The 6,000-nt window shown below is 44.9% G+C and overlaps 1 long non-coding RNA gene across 1 annotated transcript; it reads left to right on the top strand.

The window, feature by feature from the left end:
* Positions 1-443: 443 nt before the first annotated feature.
* Positions 444-2,345, top strand: LOC129650587 (uncharacterized). The gene is made up of 2 exons (XR_008713845.1): positions 444-1,395; positions 1,791-2,345. It is a non-coding gene; the product is annotated as an uncharacterized LOC129650587 (long non-coding RNA).
* The last annotated feature ends 3,655 nt before the right edge of the window (positions 2,346-6,000 follow it).

Below are 6,000 nucleotides of genomic sequence, written 5' to 3'. Positions count from 1 at the left end.
TCAGAAGCATCTTAAATATTATTTAGCATATACTTAAATGTCATTTAGCGTATTATTTAGAATATACTGCCTTTGTCCAACACTCCTTTCCCTGAGACTCAATTCATTCTAGTAGGCTTGTTTTGTCTGTCATTAAAATACTGACTTCCTCCAGCTGCTAGTACCTCTTTCTTGGTCCTTTAATTGTTCTCCTCAACCATGAGTCAGCAGCTGGACTTGATGGTCAGAGCTCTCATGGAGAAAAGAAATTTTCTCTGGGTTCCAGCCTTATGTGATGTGTGCATTCTTGGCTCAGAGGGGCTCAGTGTTGGGCTGCACTCAAGGTGAGAGCGAGGTTTTCATTAGAAGGAGAAAAGCTCTACCTCAGGCTCCCACCTGTGAAGCACAGTGGAGGAGCAGAAGGTAGGGATGTTGTTGCCGTCTGGGGCAGGGGACAATCCTAGAGTCTGCCAATAATAATAAGAGCTAACTGTCAACAGCTATTCTATTTAGAAAATGGCTATCAATTGTTATTATTAGTACATTGGCTCCATTCTGCATTAATTTGTCTCTAGGAACATTACCAGCACAAACATTCAGGGCTTCTTATGGTCCACCAGTGGATTTTGGGTCAGTCTCAGTAAAAGATACCTTTTGGGGAGATGCCTCCCGAAGCACTTGGACAATGAGTATCTTCTCTGGTCCTCTCCAGGGTCAGTCCCCATACTAATTGCCTGCTCTATCCTTGACTATCAATATCTGTCGTAGCCTAATTTTATTGCTGAGTCAGACAATCCGTTTTAATTGCCCATTTCCACCTCCAACTGTGCCTCTGTCTCGCAGGAGGGAAAAATCTTTCTCTTAGGGCTTGGTGCCTGCTCATGCCCCTGGATCAGATGCCCAGGGTGGCAATGCAGGCCACCCAGAGCAGCTGTCCTCAGCCTTTTTTTGGCACCAGCGACCAATTGCGTAGAAGACAATTTTTCCATGGACCTGGGGTCAGGCCCATGGTTTTGGAATGATTTACATGCATTACATTTTTTGTGTGCACTTTATTTCTCATCTAATGCTGCCGATGATCTGACAGGAGTTTCGGGACTCCTGACCTAGAGGATCTCTTATAACTCCTGAGGCCCCAGGTTCTCCATTTTCCTGGGCTGTACTGGGGAAGATGAAGGTTTTGTTCATATGCTGAGCCTCTCCCACTAGCTTCCTGCCCACCTTCAGTGTGTTCTCTTCTAGAAGCTGGCCAGTGCTGTGTCCAGGTCCCTTTTTTTTTTGTCCCTCCAGACTCATTCTTCCATATGTTCCTCCTTGTCCTGGGAGGTGGGTCTGTTTGGACCCCATCAAATGGTTCCTTTGCTTCTTGGCTTCCAGCTGGTCTAGCGGTGAGATGACTGCAGGAGACCTGGGCAGGTCAGGACGTTTGTTCCCCTGGTGCTCTCTTTGTGGGATTCCTCAGGTTATCTCTCTGATGGAAGGTCAGAGCACCTCCCAAGGGGGCCCTCTCCTCACGGTTTTGAGTTCTGCTAAGCACTCCATCACTCAACCCTAGGAATGTGATAGATTAAATTATTGGCCCGAATTCTTTGTCCTTCCTGGTAGCCACATTTTTTGCCAGGATGTGACTTTGCAGCTACTCTCATAAAGGGGGTGGGGGCAGGGTGTATATTTCTCCTTGCCCTTGGGCCTGGGTCTGTGACTCACTCTGGTCAATGGAATGTGAATGAAACCAATTGTTTACACCAGTTTCAAGCCCAGGCCTTTAGAAGTATCATGTGTTTCTGTGTGTCTTTTTGTGCCTCTGCCAGCTCCGTGAGAAGAGCTTCCCCTGGGCACTGCTGCCTTCCTCAGTCTGGGTCGTAGAATGAACCTATGTGGAGCAGCCCAGACCTTTATCTGCAGAGGAGGGAAGCCCAGCTGGACACCAGCTTGAGGCAGAGCTCCCAGCTGAGCCAGCTGACCTCCAGTGAACCCACAGCCTGGGAGAAGCACATGCATATTGCTGCATTTCACCGAGATTGTGTGATAAAGGGTAACAACACCTTACTGCTACTAGCACCAGGGTTCTGCTCTTACACCACAAATACTCCCTTTATTAAGCCCTTGGGGAACCACACTACTTTGAGTGTCATCTGTTTCCTGTAGTGACACCAAGTGAATGACATAGGCACCAGTCCAGCTCTTCCCTAACATTATATCACATTGCCAGCAAAGCTCAAAATATGACATTTGATACCAGCAGCCTGTCTTCTGTTTCCCATTTGCTACTCAATATTCTCCTGAAAGCCTGTTCTTAGAAGCTAATAATGACATTTAATTCTTTTTATGTATTATTAAAATTTTCAGCCTTTTATTTGGAAAAATTTTGGAACATATAGACAAGTAGAGATATTATCAAGAACCTCCAGGTACTCATGACCCACTTTTAACAATGATTGACACTTTGTCAATCTTATTTAATCTCTTCCTCTCCTGTTTGTTTTCTAAACCTAATGACCTTTCAATTTCAAGAGGGAATCGTAGCTCTAATCTTCCTTACTTTTAAACATTAATCTTTATTGGAGTATAGTTGCTCTTGAATGTTGTGTCAGTTTCTACTGTACAGCAAAGTGAATCAGTTATACATAGACATATATCCACTCTTTTTCGGATTTTCTTCCCATTTAGGTCACCACAGAGCACTGAGTAGTTCTCTGAGCTCTACAGCAGGTTCTCATTGAGTGAAGTGAGTGAAGTCGTTCAGTCGTGTCCGACTCTCTGCAACCCCATGGACTGTAGCCTACCAGGCTTCTCCATCCATGGGATTTTCCAGGCAAGAGTACTGGAGTGGGTTGCCATTGCCTTCTCCAAGGTTCTCATTAGTTATCTATTTTATGCATAGCATCCCACCCACACTGCCCGCACCCCGCCCCCCACCTCCTTAGCTCTAATCTTCTATGATTTCTGTGCAGCAGTCGCTACTATGGCTTACCCTTCTTTTCTCTGCCCTTGCTATCTGTCTCCTGAGTTTCCTTTAATCTTTTGTGTCTGTTCTCAGTTTCCTGTGTTTGATTTCTGACTTGGCTCTCAAACGTTGGGATTCCCAAGGGACTTGTCCTATCCGTCACCTATTTTCCTTCTCTCTGTGCTCTCTTCCTGGGAGAGGTAATCTGTGAGCCTGTTCTGTGTTTCTGGGCTCTACTTTCTGTCTATCCACTAAGTGTCTTCACTTGGATGTTGTATGTACGTCACAAACCAAACTCAGCAACTTCTCAAAACTTCTCCACCTCCTCTTCTGGGTTCCCCACCCCTGTTCGGACCTTCTGTAGTGCCCTGTCATATAACTAGACGTGTTATTCCTTTCTTTGACGCAGACCTGACCAATGTGTTCCTCTAAATGCTAGCATCATTATTCTAAATCACATCATGCTAACACCATCCCAACTTGGAAATCTTCTATGGTTCTGTTCAGAATATATTGTAAACATTTTGGTGTGATATTGAAGCCTCTCCACCCCTCTCGTTCTAATCTCAGCTTCCATACCCCGTCCTCCAAACATCTGGCCCTGCTTGTTTCCCCATAATGCACTACATACTTTCATGTGGCCTGGCCTCATGCTCATCACTCTTTTATTTTTTAAGATTAAAAACAATGTGGCTCTGTTTCTCAAACGCTAATTTCAAAGTGACCCCCTTCTGTCATTCTTGAATTACCCTTGCTCTTCTGAGATTCTTGCTGACATTTGAATTTGCTGTTCCTGCCAAAGGAAACAGTCAACATGGTATTTTTTTTGAGCAGCCTCATTAGAGCTTCTCTTTTCAAAAGGGACCAATTTACCATGGCGATGAGATATTGTCTCCATAGAAATACTGGCCTGTAAAGTTTCTGACTCTCTGTAGGACTTTGATTCCTGCCCCTCAAGGCAGGAATGGTGTGCTACTCATCTCTTTAAGTATCTCCAGTTCCTGGCATGCAGGAAATGGTAAGTGTTTGTTTGAATTGCCGCTAAGTTAGCATTGGGATGAGGAAGTAAGATCTGGAGAGGGCACACATGTTGACAGCCAATTGCAGAGAAAGCTGCCAAACACATAATCTATGAGCTGAGAGGCTAGGGTCATGCCATTCCCTGCAGTGAGGGCCTCTAAGCCTGTCAGATGTCAATTGCGTTTGCAAAGCTAGGAGTTCAGGTGGAAGGTTGGATTTTTCTTCATTAAACTTGTCATTCCCCAAGGTGGGGCTCTGACAGGCACCCCGTGAGATGTCAAGCTGAGACAGCTGTTGCCAAACCTGGCGGAGGCATTTCAGACAGCTGCCTCAGACTTCATGGGCAACATCCTTTTCTTCTTAAAGGACATCAAAACGCTTAACAAATAAATAGGGTCGCAAAGAGTTGGACACAACTGAAGTGACTTAGCAGACACACATGCATGATGGAGACAGAATTGTATCTGATTCAGATCACGTGGATTTGAGTCTTGACTCTGATTGTTAGCTCTGTAACTAAAGAAATTATATCACCCCTCTGAGCCTCATTCTCCTTACTCATAACACTGGTTGCTGTGAAGACTGAATGAGATAATGTATATGTACATGTTTTATAAGTTGTTGGTCACTGTTCAAATATGAGGTAAAATTAGAATTAAAATTATGTTTAGTCTGCATGTCATGCACACACAATAAATATAGAATGGTTAAATCGATACATATTTGCTCACTCTGTATTATATGTCCAGCTCACTGCTTGAAACTGTGATAAACACAGAAGTTTATATAAGTCAGTTTTCTGACTTTAAGAAATGTATAATCTAGTTGGGAGAAGAGACCAGTTTATTTCTCCCCTTGTTTCTACACAGGGGAAGGCATTTCTACTCTACAACTGAAGGAGACCATTTCTCTCTATTTCTTTTCTCATTCTTCCTAAGAGAGGGAGCTGCTGCTGCTAAGTCGCTTTAGTTGTGTCCGACTCTGTGCGACCCCACAGACAGCAGCCCACCAGGCTCCCCCGTCCCTGGGATTCTCCAGGCAAGAACACTGGAGTGGGTTGCCATTTCCTTCTCCAATGCATGAAAGTGAAAAGTGAAAGTGAAGTTGCTCAGTCGTGTCTGACTAAGTAACCTACAATGTTGGTAAACTTGGGCAAAGGTACTAAGTGTGGTGGCTTGGCATTTTTTTTCCCTTCTCCCTTCGGAACTAGTAGATTACTGGGAATTCATACTGTCTTTACTCTCTGCCACAGTGTAATGTTTCAGGTGGTATAGGCTGGGTGAGAGCAGGGCTTGTTCAGATTTCTTTGTGATTGGATGGATAGGTTAAGTTCCGGGGGAGAGTGTTAGAAAGTACATTGTACCTTGGCATGTAGTACCAGTTCTTAGCCTTGATTCCATCCTAAAGTATGTTTCTTTATTTAAAACCTTGACATTTAAATCTCCTCCCAATTGTGGGGAAGCACCAGCCACTCACACTTGGGGTTTGAACCTATCCCAAGATCGAATGACCTCTCCAGGTTTAGATGATTTATTTATTTGTTTTATTATTTTGGGTTGCGATGAGTCTTTGTTGCTGTGCGTGAGCTTTCTCTGGTTGCAGACAGCCGGGGCGACTCTCCAGTTGTGGCGTGCGTGCTTCTCACTGCAGTGGCTTTTCTTGCTGTGAGCGTGGGCTCTAGGACACGTGGGCTCAGTAGTCGTGGTACACGGGCTTAGTTGCTCCATGGCATGTGAAATCTTCTCGGACCAAGATTGAACCCGTGTCCCCTGCACTGGCAGGCTGATTCCTACCCACGGTACCACCAGGGATGTTCCTAGATTTTTAAAATTAGCCCAATGCCTTAGGAATTCTGGACGTCTTTCCAGGTGGGCTTGCTACTCCAAGTCCTACAGAACAGGTCAGAATGTCCTCCAAATCTGATTCTCTTCTGCATGACTCATCAGTGTGAGTTGGTAGGGTGCTTCTCTATCTTGGGCTTCAAACACTGTTGGGTGTGGCTTTCTTTCTGTTTACCCTGCTGCTGCTGCTAAGTTGCTTCAGTCTGTCCGACT

The sequence above is a fragment of the Bubalus kerabau genome, chromosome 4, assembly GCF_029407905.1.
Source record: "Bubalus kerabau isolate K-KA32 ecotype Philippines breed swamp buffalo chromosome 4, PCC_UOA_SB_1v2, whole genome shotgun sequence".
NCBI classification, from domain to species: domain Eukaryota; kingdom Metazoa; phylum Chordata; class Mammalia; order Artiodactyla; family Bovidae; genus Bubalus; species Bubalus kerabau.
This window is presented reverse-complemented; position numbering and strand designations above follow the sequence as displayed.